This window comes from Ranitomeya variabilis, chromosome 1 (assembly GCF_051348905.1).
Source record: "Ranitomeya variabilis isolate aRanVar5 chromosome 1, aRanVar5.hap1, whole genome shotgun sequence".
Classification (NCBI taxonomy): domain Eukaryota; kingdom Metazoa; phylum Chordata; class Amphibia; order Anura; family Dendrobatidae; genus Ranitomeya; species Ranitomeya variabilis.
In genome coordinates, this window is record NC_135232.1 from 73,606,212 (window position 1) to 73,621,614 (window position 15,403).

Sequence of the window (15,403 nt, forward strand, 5' to 3'; positions counted from 1 at the left end):
GAATAAAGCTGAGCTTCAACCTTCTGTTCCAAATTACCATTTTTAAAAAAGCAATTGGCTGTTCCGGCCTACTAAAGGTGTCTGTCTGCCCCTGCCTGGTGTTGTCCTCAACTGAATAAAGCTGAGCTTCTACCTTCTGTTCCAAATTACCATTTTTAAAAATGCAATTGGCTGTTCCGGCCTAATAAAGGTGTCTGTCTGCCCCTGCCTGGTGTTGTCCTCAACTGAATAAAGCTGAGCTTCTACCTTCTGCCTCTTACTAACTGCTGTTTTTTTAAAAAATTGGCTGTTCCGGCCTACTAAAGGTGTCTGTCTGCCCCTGCCTGGTGTTGTCCTCAACTGAATAAAGCTGAGCTTCAACCTTCTGTTCCAAATTACCATTTTTAAAAATGCAATTGGCTGTTCCGGCCTACTAAAGGTGAATGTCTGCCCCTGCCTGGTGTTGTCCTCAACTGAATAAAGCTGAGCTTCAACCTTCTGTTCCAAATTACCATTTTTAAAAAAGCAATTGGCTGTTCCGGCCTACTAAAGGTGTCTGTCTGCCCCTGCCTGGTGTTGTCCTCAACTGAATAAAGCTGAGCTTCAACCTTCTGTTCCAAATTACCATTTTTAAAAAAGCAATTGGCTGTTCCGGCCTACTAAAGGTGTCTGTCTGCCCCTGCCTGGTGTTGTCCTCAACTGAATAAAGCTGAGCTTCTACCTTCTGTTCCAAATTACCATTTTTAAAAATGCAATTGGCTGTTCCGGCCTACTAAAGGTGTCTGTCTGCCCCTGCCTGGTGTTGTCCTCAACTGAATAAAGCTGAGCTTCTACCTTCTGCCTCTTACTAACTGCTGTTTTTTTAAAAAATTGGCTGTTCCGGCCTACTAAAGGTGTCTGTCTGCCCCTGCCTGGTGTTGTCCTCAACTGAATAAAGCTGAGCTTCAACCTTCTGTTCCAAATTACCATTTTTAAAAAAGCAATTGGCTGTTCCGGCCTACTAAAGGTGTCTGTCTGCCCGTGCCTGGTGTTGTCCTCAACTGAATAAAGCTGAGCTTCTACCTTCTGTTCCAAATTACCATTTTTAAAAATGCAATTGGCTGTTCCGGCCTACTAAAGGTGTCTGTCTGCCCCTGCCTGGTGTTGTCCTCAACTGAACAAAGCTGAGCTTCCACATTCTGGCTTTCGCCCTATACTATCAGATATTAAACTGCATTTGGCCTACTAGTGTGGTTATGCCCTTGAAACAGTGTCTGCTGCTCTTGGGTTTGCTACTCCACTGAACAAAGCAATGCCGCCTGTTTAGTCCTGTTACCAATTTTGAACTGCATTTAGCCTACTTTATTCTTTGGCCCTATATCTGTTTCCTCCTCATCCTGCCCATTGCCCAGCCACTGCTAGATGAGTCTGCTGGTACATTGACCTAGACCACTACATTCCCCTTATACTCTACACAGCCAGAATCTGACCCTGCTGAAAGTAAGGTTCCCCTTCCCGCATGTTATACCACCTTACACAGGGACAGAGAGGAAGGTGCAGATGAAAGTGCAGGTTCCTTCATCAGGTGGGGGGGCATACTCGTTGGCGACGTCACTGGCACAGGGCCCCTCAGAGTACGCAAAAGTGTCGCTGCTGGTGGGAGGCGCCCCCGCCATGCAAACACACATCGCTGTACTTTGAGGGGCCCTGTGCCAGTGCCAATGCGAACGAGTGGGCCCCCCCTGCTTGCTCAGGATCACAGCACTTGCAACGTTGAAATACTTACCTTTCCCTGCAACACCGCCGTGACGTAGTCCGCATTTCCTGGGCCCACGAAAAACTTGAGCCGGCCCTACTCCCCCCACAACTTTTGCCAAATGACCCCCAATTCCCTATGCCCAACTATTATTATAAAGTTAATTAAGATTGACAAGCTTCAGAAACAAGAATGGATGTTTTTGGCATTAAAATGGGCACTGTAGGTGTTTTCCTGGCCTCCACTCACTGCCGACTATGCTTCCCCATTGACTTGCATTGGGTTTCGTGTTTCGGTCGATCCCCGACTTTTAGCGATAATCGGCCGACTGCACTCGACTCGACTCTGGACAAAATCGGGTTTCACAAAACCCGACTCGATCTTAAAAAAATGAAAGTCGCTCAACTCTACTCCTTAGCATAAAAAAATGTTGGTTCCATAATTGTGCTGATGTAAAGTAGACATGTGGGAAATGTTACTTATTAAGTATTTTGTGTGACATATCTGTGTGATTTAAGGGCATGAAAATTCAAAGTTGGAAAATTGCGACATTTTCAAAATTTTCACCAAATTTCCATTTTTTTAACAAATAAATGCAAGTCATATCAAATACATTTTACCACTCTCATGAAGTACAATATGTCATGAGAAAACAATGTCAGAATCACAGGGATCCATGGAAGCGTTGCAGAGTTATAACCTCATAAAGGGACAGGGTCAGAAATGTAAAAATTGGCCGGGTCACTAACACGCAAACCACCCTTGGAGTTAAAGGGGTTAAAATATGCCCTTAACTGCACAAAGAAGAAAACCTTTAAAAAATATGCCAGTCTATAGTGGAGTACATTGAGCAAAAAATAGTGAGTTTTAAAAACGTCACAAATGATGAATTAGAACATCTGGAATTGGCTAACCAGGTCCCTCAGAGCTTGAAAAGGAGCAAAACAGATAAGGTATTAAGAGAAAAGAAAAGCAGCAAAATAAAAAAGAAAATCACTCCAAAAATGGGCAAAAGTTCAGTGATGAATCGTCCCCATAATGCTTCACAGATATAAAAATATACCAAAGAATTTCGTTGTCGGTATGAAACTTGTATTATATATGCGTAGGCAGCCTATTGGATTGTCCTCATGGATATGGACACAAATTTGTTGCATTTCCTGCACCTACAGTGTATGATTTACTCCCTCTCACAAGCCTCTGTTGTGTGATAATAAGAGCTAGCCAAGGACAGAGTGTGCAGAGTTCATAAATTATTATTAAGAGATCTACCAGTCACATGGATGTCTCCAATCACTTGTCATGATCCAACTAAATATGAAATTATGTTTGTATTTTTTTTTAATATTCTGAATGATGTCTTTTCCGGAATGTGAGATATTTTTTGAAATTTTTCTTTTTTTCATTTTTGGCTCCACTGACGTTCTGGACACATAATATTTTAAGTGGAACCTATACGATGGTAGAACTGTTTCTTGGTTCATGTTTTTGTAGTTTCTACTTCCCGCGATGTTATTTTTGTTATTTTTATGACCATTTGTAATGAGGCTTTTTTTTAGGGTTCTGCTCTATGCTTGTAAATAGGCAACACAGTATTTCACATGTGCTCGAGTTAATAAATTGTTAGTACAAGATTCGAGGGTGGGTTTCAAAGTGTGCGATCTGTTTTCAATTGAGAAAACAGGTGTCTTTTTCAAGTTTGAGACTCTTCCAAATAAAGAGAGATAAGTTTTGGAACAGCGTGTGCATTATATAATGTGGTAATGTGCAATATTGAGTATGCCTACAATATAAACATATGGCGTGCTGCAAATAAGGTGTGCTGTTACAGAGAGGTGGGATGGAGTGCATTGCACGAGTGCCATCAATCATAAAGTGCAGTTTTATCCGACCTCTTCCCTGGTAATGTTCATCTCGTCCACATTTCATTTCATTCCCAGATGTTGGTGATGTCAGAACTATGAGTCATATTCTGTATATACGGGGAAAATAAGCAGTCTGTCTCTTGAAGATTAAGAACCGATTCGACAGGCGTGTTTGCCCTTTATATATAGATACAATACTTGCAAACCATTATTCCATTTTAAGTTTTGTCTTTCTTCCTTCACTAAGTCTTTGGCTACTGGGGGTATTGATATAGCAATGAAAGCAAGCTTACGAAGGAACATTACAGCTGTAGGTCGGTAGATTTATTACAGGAAATCACTTTTTAAATTTAGAGGGTTAATCTTGGCAAAACTCAAAATCTGATCCCTGGTATTTTCCCACCACAGCTTTACCTCTCCCACCGCCCACACACCCACTACCTGAACTTTAAATCTTCCACTGCCTTCCTTCTAACTCTTTCAGCCCAAAGGGAAGTATGCAAAAAATTGACCAAAATATTTCTATAACGTAGAAATATATATTCAAAATTAGGAAATATCCCGTAGTAAGTAAATAAATAGAACATGTAAGTAACATAGGGGACTTTGTTTTGATAAAAAAAAACATAAAAGCCATCCCACCGTGAAGAGGTGTACCTAGAGGGGAACCCACGCCATTTAAAAAAAATATATATTTATTTATTTATTGTGTAGGTGCCGGCTAATTAATATTTCCATCAGCCTCCACTTGCTCTCTGTTATCAGTGACAGCAGGCATAGGCTGAAGGTAATAGTACTCCCATCAGCAGTCACCTGTGACCGGAGGTAAACTTTTTACTGCCGGTCTCAGCTGTGGGCTCACGCTGTCATCTGACAGTGTGGAAACCGTAGCTTTCTGACCGGCGGTAATAATATTATCGCCGATCAGAGCCAGTGTTTGCCGCGCTATCACGCAGATGACAACATGGCAAACAATGGATGTTTGGGCCCCCCATTCATCTGAATGGGGTCCGGGTTCGAGTTTGGGTACTGGTCTGATATCCAAACCAAACTTTTAACTGTTCGGCCGAACCTGCTGGACCTGAACGTCAAGAGGTTTGCCCATCACTACACTTTAAGTATCTTAGGTAATGAAATATTCCAAAGAATTATTTTGTATTTTAATTTGTAGGCTTACCATGCCATAAAAGTGACAAAACCAAAGTCATATTCTTAATCAGCACAATAAACTTAATATAAAACTGCTCAGACATCGTGGGCACCAAAATTACCGTATACCAGTGTAATCATTCTTTCTCCTTGGTATTCATCTGCCCTTGAAATGGCTAGTAAGTGAGTGCCGATCAATTTGTGTGTAGTCGATCAGCGTTTATTAAACGTGCTGAGGTTGACATGTCTAAATGCACCTCTAGACAACACCTTTAAATCTGACAGTGCAGAAATACAATGTAATGCCTCAAGGGCTGCTACATTCTCAGATTATCTATAAACATTTTGATGAATACTGTATGGCATAGATCAGAATTTATTTTACATTTCTAATTGACTTAAAGGTCTAAAGTTTTGTGAAGAATTTATGGACAATGGGTCATAAAAAGAAAAAAAGAAAAGAAATGTTTAAATAGGTTGTCCACTAATATTGTACATTAGGCAGGGATCCGCAAGTATGGCGGGGGCTCAGGAGCCGAGCTCCCTCTACACATAGTAGATGGCGGCCATGTTACCATGGTTGCCAAGGGCCTGCTGAAGACTCCCATTGCTGAGATCTTGACACTCCTGTGAAGAGTAGTCACAGGCTAAGCTTCATAGGTGACCATAAGTTTTCTCATATACCTCAATACTGTGGTATTGCAGTAACTAGAAAATGCAATGAAATGGTTAAGGGGACTAAAGTAATAAATAGTAAAAAAAAAAAGTTTTAAAATATATGAACAAGCAAATAATAAAAATTTAAGTCAACTCTCTATTCTCCATATAAAAATAAAGAAAAAAATATAAAATTAGTTAAGCCACATGGTAAACAACATAAAAAGAAAAGAAAATTAACCTCCTGAATTGTTTCCTTCCTAGACAAAAATAAAAATGCTATCAAAAAGTTATTTGTTCTCAAAATTGGTGTTAATAAAAAAGTTGACTCACCATGAAAAATGCAAACACTCATTCAGTCCCATCAATAGAGAAGTAAAAATGTTACATGCCTTAGAAAATGGCGAATCAAAGCAAGAAAAACAAGATTTTTTTTACAAAATTCAGATTTTTTTTTTTGCATTACTTAAATTGAAGAAATAAAATCCAATGTGGACAATCATGTTTTCATGTCATTTTTACAGCACAGTGAATGCTATAAAAACAAGACCCCCAAAAAACAAGGGCGGAAATGTATTTTTTTTATCATTTCATTCTGCTTGGAATTTTTTAATACATTATATGGCAAAGAAATGGCGTCTTTCAAATCCGCAGCGTATCCTACAAAACAAAAACACGAGCACTCAATAAAAAAAAATAGTCTTGGCACTTGGAAGAAGGAAAAAAGCTAAAAAAACCCCTAAAAATTCTCCAGGTCATTAAAGGGTTAAACAGAAATAAAAAGTATAACATAAGAAAACTTGCATTGTGGAAAGTATTTTTACTATAGTTTCCGTAATTGTACATGGATCTCGATCAAGCTCATACGTCTTGTCTAAGCAGAGCTTGTGAAGTGTAACCTGGGATTAGATCCAACGCAGAACATTCTTCTCACACCTTCAGGTGATGTTGCAGACACAACTAAAAATCCGTTACAAGAAACATTGGAAACAAAAGTTTTATTGCCACCTTTAAATTCTCTCTGGTGACCTCCATGGCCATACAAATCTTAGGAAGATGAGAGATAGAGAATGCATTTTTTTGTAAAGTCAAAGGCATAACAAGAAAACAGACGACAATCAGACGTGTTTCCTGGTTTATAGATTAGGGTTGCTGATACACATATCCCATTCTTTTGGTTTATGACACAGTATCAAGAGAATGAATGAACACTTAAATTAAATTCACATCTTGGCTTGTTGCTCAGGTTCTGGAGAACACATTTATCCATTATCTAACCAAAGAGGCAAGTGGTAATGGTGTTAGTCAAAAATACAGTAGATGTTCCCGGGGTCTGCGTAGGATTAACAACAACATGACAAAGAGCAGGACATTTCATTTTTAATTAAATAATAAACTGTTGGAATAAAATTATTCCCAAAATGCGTTGTACAGGTTTTTCTTCTTTAGCTTCAATACCCCAGACAGCACAAGGAGGTTCTCAAAAAGAGGAGGTCAAAAATATAGTCAAGATATTTCTATTTTGCATGGTCGTTTAGCTCCCAAGGGCAAAGTTAAAGGAGGAACTCAATGATATCAAGCTTTCTATGCGTTTGAGTATGTGTTTTTAAAGCTGACTTTTAGTGCTAGGTTACTATACAACAAAGAAGGAGCCAGAAGAACCGAGAACCTGTAGAGGTCACTAGCGGGACAGGGAATTCGAAGCACATGAGTGTTTCAAAGTGGTTGCAATCTACAATTTCTATAACCTCCTGGGCTTTTGTGAGATGCTCGCAAGAATTTGCCTGAAAATATCTGTACCAGAAAAAAACATTAAAAACAAACAATTTTAACTTCAGTTTCAAGGATAGCAAATGCACTATGATATATATATATATATATATATTCTAACTTTTATATATATATAGATATATAGATAGATATATATATTTCCACCTAGCATTGACTCTTGGCAGGATCAGGAGAAGCTTCTAGAGAAGATTCTAGGGTAGATTCTGCTAATAAGAATCGAGACTAAATTGACCCAACAGCTGACCCAAAGAATAAACCCTAACTACCTCACAACACCAGAAAAACAAATCACATATGCGACTATTGAGTCAGTAAGAATTGACAAGGCTAGTAACCTCCGACAAGACCTTGACTAGGACTTGTAAGGTCAGACTGAACAAAAATTTAGAGCCAGTGAAGACAGATGAAACCAAGATCCTGGAGTAGTGAGGCTAGGTGGATCCAAAGTTGAAGACTAGTGAGATCAGATAAGACCAAGTTAACAGACACATGAAACAAGACAAAATGAGGAAAACCTATAAGGAAAGGAAGCTGATGCCCAATCAAATCGAAAGAATCTTTATTAATCCAAGAGACAATAAACACACATATATATATGTAAAAGGAAAAACAAATACAGCGTGTATACCAGGGGTGTCAAACTGCATTCCTCGAGGGCCTCAAACCATGCGTGTTTTCAAGATTTCCTTCTCATTGCACAAGGTGCTGGAATCATTCTGTGCAGGTGATTGAATGATCACCTGTGAAATACAAGGAAATCCTGAAAACATGACCTGTTTGCAGCCCTTGAGGAATGCAGTTTGACACCCCTGGTGTATACTACAAAACTCAGAAAAATAGTTGCAACAATCTTTCCCAGATGGACTCCGACAGAAAGGAGTAGTACCAGAATTATTAATGTAAGTCAAATATTCCTAATATACAGTTATATGAAAAAGTTTGGGCACCCCTATTAATCTTAAGCTAAGGTTTTATAAAAATTGTTTTTTTTGCAACAGCTATTTCAGTTTCATATATCTAATAACTTTTGGACACAGTAATGTTTCTGCCTTGAAATAAGGTTTATTGTACTAACAGAAAATGTGCAATGTACAATAAAATTGTACAGAATAACTGACTGCTCAAATAATGGATCAATCAATAAAGGGCAATGCAAAAAATAATTGAACATATCATAATTAGTGTTGAGCGATACCTTCCGATATTCAAAAGTATCGGTATCGGACTGGATCGGCCGATATCCAAAAAATATCGGATATTACCGATACCCGATACCAATGCAAGTCAATGGGACACAAATATCGGAAGCGATCCTGGATGGTTCCCAGGGTCTGAAGGAGAGGAAACTCTCCTTCAGGCCCTGGGATCCATATTCATGTAAAAAATAAAGAATAAAAATAAAAAATATGGATATACTCACCCGTCTGACGGACCCTGGCTCTCAGCGGTGCAACCGGCAGTCTCTGTTCCTAAGAATGCAGTGAGTGTAGGACCTGCGATGACGTCGTGGTCACGCGACCGGTCACGTGACCAATCACAAGACCGCGAAGTCATCGCAGGTCCTACACTCACTGCATTCTTAGGAACAGAGGCTGCCGGTTGCACCGCTGAGGTCCAGGGTCTGTCGGAGGGGTGAGTGTTATGATCCAGTGACTTTGGAGCCGCATGAACTTTCTCTGGAGTAGGTGGAAACTGTACTGACCGCAAAACCTGAACTAACACCGCAACTAGAAGTAGCCGTGGGGTGTGCCTAACAAACCCTAGACACCTCGACACGGCCGGAGGACTAAATACCCCTATAGATGGAAATAGGAATACTACCTTGCCTCAGAGCAGAACCCCAAAGGATAGGCAACCCCCACGAATATTGACTGTGAGTAGGAGAGGAAAGACACACGCAGGCAGAAAACAGGATTCAGCAAAAGAAGCCACTCTAGCTAAATAGGGAAAGATAGGACAGAATACTAAGCGGTCAGTATTAAAACCCTTCCAAAAATATCCACAGCAGATAATACAAAAAGTTCCACAATCTAACTAAAGACATGGAATGTATATCTGCCACTCCAGAGAATCCAACAAGACTGAGAAAATACTGACACAATCTAAGCTGGACAAAAAAACACTGAACAGCACAGAATTATTAAGCACACAGCATGTGTGCCACAGAAACAAAACCAGACACTTATCTTTGCTGATTTGGCAGAAGGCAAAAGGAACCAAACCAGGACCAAACCCTCCCAACAACCATGGACAACTGGCAAGGACTAATGAATCCTGCACGCCTAAATACCCCAGTCAGAACTGCAATCAGCAGATACACCTGACCAGGACTGCAACTCAGGGACAACTGCATTACCACCTACAACCACCGGAGGGGGCCCAAAAGCAGAATTCACAACAGGTGAGTATATCCATATTTTTTATTTTTTATTCTTTATTTTTTACATGAATATGGATCCCAGGGCCTGAAGGAGAGTCTCCTCTCCTCCAGACCCTGGGAACCATACGCACCGCACACGCCAAAGATGACTGGGAACTTATAGGAACTTCCGATTCCGATTTCCGATATCACAAAAATATCGGAACTCGGTATCGGAATTCCGATACAGCGAATATCGGCCGATACCCGATATTTTCAGTATCGGAATGCTCAACACTAATCATAATCTATTCATAAAGCCAAGTGGTGATTACTAGAGATAATTGTGCAAATTCATTTACATATGCACTATTAACAGAATAACACACGTAGGTGTTTGTATTAAAAATGTATATATAAGCCATGTAGAGAATGTGCACACAGTAGATAAATATAAAGTTCTTGATAAGAGAGAATGGCTGTTAAAATATTAATTGATCACACAAGTAAATTATAGTATAAAAATCTCCTTATTCCCAGGGACCAAATATAATGACATACCATAATGGGTACATGGATAACACAAGTAGATCACAGGAGTAAAGTGTGGTGCAGCCGCACAGTACAGAGGCTTATAGGAGCAAAGTGGTCAAATGTATTGATAAACATTAATTACCTGATTGATAGCACGATGAGGCAGGTGCTTCTCACAAAATTAGAATATCATTAAAAAGTTTATTTATTTCAGTTCTTCAATGCAAAAAGTGAAACTCATATATTATATAGAGTCATTACAAACAGAGTCATCTTTATCAAGTGTTTATTTCTGTTAATGTTGATGATTATGGCTTACAGCCAATGAAAGCCCAAAAGTCATTATCTCAGTAAATTAGAATACTTTAGAACACCAGCTTGAAAAATTATTTTAAAATGCGAAATGTCCTACTGAAATGTATGTTCAGTAAATGCACTCAATACTTGGTCTTGGCTACTTTTTCATCATTTACTGCATCACTGCGGCGTGGCATGAAGGCGATCAGCCTGTGGCACTGCTGAGCTGTTATGGAAGCCCAGGTTCCTTTGATAGCAGCGTTCAGCTCGTCTGCATTGTTGGGTCTGGTGTTTTTCATCCTCCTCTTGACAATATTCTATAGATTCTGTATTTGGTTAAGGTCAGGCTAGTTTGCTGGCCAATAAAGCACAGCGATACTATTGTTTTTAAACCAGATATTGGTACTTTTGGCAGTGTGGACAGGTGCCAAGTCCTGCTGAAGAATGAAATTTCCATCTCCAGAAAGCTTGTCAGCAGAACGAAGTTCTCTAAATTTTCCTGGTTGACGGCTGCGCTGACTTTGGTCTTGATAAAACACAGTGGCAGATGACATGGCTGCCCAAACCATCACTGATTGTGGAAACTTCACACTAGACCTCAAGCAGCTTGGATTGTGGCCTCTCCACTCTTCCTCCAGACTCTGGGACTCTAGCTCTAACCCCAACCCTAACCCTAGCCACAGTGATCAAAATGAACCAATAGGAAAAATCTCCTATTGTTGCCGGGTGCTGGCCGGCAGATCTCGGCGGACGCACTTTGCTTGCGCCCACCATTTTCTTCCTGGAAGAAGCTGATGGCTGGGGGACAGGACAGGGGGATGCAGGAGGTGCTGGAGGTGCTGTAGGGGTCGGGGACATTATTTCTCTCTCTTCTGATGTGCTAGATCATATCAGAGGAAAGAGAAATAGGAAATCAGACTTTTTTTGCGGTCCTTATTTTTTGGTGAACAATGGTGTTCGCAACACTGGGGACGGTAAAAACCAACCTGAATCATGTTCTCCAGGGTCTCAGCTACCCCCAATAGCTGAGACCTTGGAGATTTTTAGATACTGGGGGGACGCTATAACCTTATTTCTCAGCGCCGTTAAAAAGCGGCGCAGAGGAATAAGTACCCTTAACTGCCGCCATTAAAAGGCGTATCAGCGGTTGTTAAGGAGTTAACAGTATTTTTGGTGATGAAATATCCCATATAATTATTTTGCATTTCAATTGGTAGGCTTTCAATGCAATAAAAGTGACTTTTTGAAGCCAGAATTTTACAGTAATTAATTATCTATTAGATAACTCAGAACTTGAGCCAATCTGGCAAAACCAAAGTCATATTCTTAATCAGCACCATAAACTTAATATAAAACCTTTCAGACATTGTTGACACCAAAATCACTGTATACCAGTGAATAGCTATAGATACATATATGCAGCGCCCCAGGGTCCTGGTCGTTGCAGTAATGTCATTTTCCTCTAGGGGAGAGTGATGTTACGTTTGGAGGCAATGAAGGAGATCTCTTTACCAGGTATCACAAACACACAACACATTTCATACTCCAGACCACCAGGGGGAGCTATGCTCCTATTTATTAGGGCACTCTTCACACTTAGGTAAAACTGGTTGCCTGGATAGGAAGTTAGGCAGTTGCTGGCTGAGCTTCACTCAGGTAGTTGGTCCCTGACAGGGGTGGGATCCTGTCAGAGATCGAGGAGAAAGGACACAGAGCTGTGCCTGCCCTAAGTGCGGCAGCTTCTAGAAAGAAGACACTGAAGTAGAACTGTATTGTAGAGAGGGTGAAGAAGTCGTAGCAAAGGAGTGGATACCAGGAGGAGTTCTGCACTACACAGGCTGCCTCCTTCTGAGGTGCAGGATCCCGGTAGCCGGAACACTGAGGGAGCAACGATCCTTTATGCCATGCTCCAGAGACCGGCAGGACAGCTAATTTCACATTACTGATCCGCCCTATACCCAGGAGGCACGGTGGCACCCCTTAGAGGCTGGGGCTTGATAGAGTCCCTGTAAAACGCCTCAAGCCACCGGTCATACGGGTTTGTCCTATCCATCTGGGGGACAAAGAGAGAAACATAACATCTACAACATCTGTGAGGACTTTACCGAGACGCACAGCAGTAAGGTACTACAACACCACAGAGCTAGAGGAAGGCTACTGATTTCCACCTGGACAAGGGGACTCTGGACTTGCCTCCAAACCGGCCGGACTCTGCCTGCCCTGTGATCTGGTGCTCTGGACTGTGGATGCTGAAGTCTTCAGTAAAGGTAAAGAGACTGCAACCTTGTGTCCTCGTTCTTCTCTGCGCCTCTCACCATCCACCATCTACACACCGGGAAGCCCTGGGGACATACTTCACCTCTGGGAAGGTATACCATCTAGCTGTAATAACATCACCCCAGTGGACCCCTTAAAGCAGCGTCGGTCACCCTGACCGAATACCACAGGAGGCGTCACGAACACTTTCCCTTTTACACGGACCTCCCTAGGGCCACAGACCGGATCAGCCACCGTGACATCCCCCTGCGAACCGAAGGACCTGATACCGAGTACCCCGCTGCCCTAGATGGGGCGATCCATATATAGTTGAAGCCAAGTTTACATACACTATATAAAAAGACACAAATGCATGTTTTTCTCAATATGTGACATGAAATCAGAATAAATCTTTCCCATTTTAGGTCAATTAAGATTAACATAATTATTAATATTTGCCAAATGCCAGAATAATGAGAGAGAATGTTTTAAAGCATTTTTAATTTGACTAATAAAACAGGTATGCAAAACATTACCTTTCTTTTTGTTTATAAAATGTACACCGTTCCTATCACCCACCTATAGAAAAAAAAAATTGTAACCAAAAAAAGCTACGACGCCTGGTAGATATATTGTAAATCCAGAAAGGAACACGCAGTAAAACAGTATCTAATGGGGTGTACAGTAGTTCATTTGCTTTTGTAAAACAGGTATGTAAAATGAGTACTTTATGTTTTTAAGATTCATTTTTTACTTCAAATCCCCTTTTACCAAAAAGAACGTGACCAGAAAAGTGAGGTAGATACACCTCCCAAAAGCCAGGACCTGCAACAGGCCACTGTATTTTTGCGGCGTCTACATACAGTGCCTAAAAGTAGTATTCAACCCCCTGCAGATTTAGCAGGTTTAATAAGATGCAAATAAGTTAGAGCCTTCAAACTTCAAACAAGAGCAGGATTTATTAACAGATGCATAAATCTTACAAACCAAAAAGTTTTGTTGCTCAGTTAAATTTTTATAAATTTTAAACATAAAAGTGTGGGTCAATTATTATTCAACCCCTAGGTTTAATATTTTGTGGAATAACCTTTATTTGCAATTACAGCTAATAATCGTCTTTTTTAAGACCTGATCAGGCCGGCACAGGTCTCTGGAGTTACTGTATGTAATATTGGGCTAATAAAACAAGTGTACAAAAGTGTTTAAAACAGAATTAAAACTGAGTAGTCTCGAAAGCTTGCAATTTGTCACCATCTTTTCAGTTGGCCATTAAAAGGTATCAACCACTGAGGACTCTCAATTTATATATATAATTGTCTAAGGGTCACTTCCGTCTGTCTGTCTGTCTGTCTCTTTCTGTCTGTCTGTCTGTCACGGATATTCATTGGTCGCAGCCTCTGTCTGTCATGGAAATCCAAGTCGCTGATTGGTCGCTGCAAAACAGCCACGACAAATCAGCGACGCGCACAGACCGGAAGAAAATGGCCGCTCCTTCCTCCCCACATTCAGTGCCGGGCGGCCGCTCCATACTCCCCTCCAGTCACCGCTCACACAGGATTAATGCCGGCGGTAACGGACCGCATTATGCCACGGTTAACGCACTCCGTTACCGCTGCTATTAACCCTGTGTGTCCCCAACTTTTTACTATTGACGCGGCCTATGCGGCATCAATAGTAAAAAATGTAATGTTAAAAATAATAATAAAAAAAAAACCTGCTATACTCACCCTCGGCAGGATGCATTGCGAAATTACCCAGATGACTTAGCGGTCTCGCGAGACCGCTAAGTCTTCTGGGTAATTTCGCAATGCATCGCTGGGAACGGAAGATGGCAGCAGCCGTGCGCCCATCTGCACAGTGCCGTTGGATCCCAGGAGGTGAGTATGTAACTATTTTTTATTTTAATTCTTTTTTTTTAACAGTGACATGGTGCCCACACTGCTAAATACTGTGTGGGCTGCGTTATATACCACATGGCTGCTATATACTACGTGGGCAATACTATATACTACATGGCTGCTATATACTACGTGGGCAGTACTATATAGTACATGGCTGCTATATACTACGTGGGCAGTACTATATACTACATGGCTGCTATATACTACGTGGGCAGTACTATATAGTACATGGCTGCTATATACTACGTGGGCAATACTATATACTACATGGCTGCTATACACTACATGGGCAGTACTATATACTACATGGCTGCTATATACTACGTGGCCAGTACTACGAGGGGCGATCCAAAAGTAATGATAATCGGTTATTTCTATTGCACGCAGAAATTAAAATAAAATGTTTTCTTCTCTCTTAGGTACCCACTAGTCCAGGAAAAAAAAATCACTTAAATAGACCACAATTCCCGGGAGCTACATTCATTTGAATATGAACTGCCGAGGAGTGAACATCAAAATGGAAAAAAACGAACTCAGAGCTGTCATCAAATACCTCTGCTTGAAAAAAATGACTACCAGAGACATACACAGCGACTTGGTGGAAACATTGGGGGACTCTTCTCTTCCATATTCCACAGTTGCACGCTGGGCCAAGGAATTTAAGCTGGGAAGATCATCGACGGAAGATGAACATCGTGAAGGACGCCCATCCACGTCCCTCAATGAAGAAAACGTGAAAAAAGTTGAAGAAGTTGTATTGGCAGATCGAAGAGTGACTATCAGGCATGTAGCTGAGGTCACAGGGATCTCATATGGCAGTATTCAAAGAATCCTTGCAAAAGAATTGCATATGAGAAAGGTCTCCGCGCGTTGGGTGCCA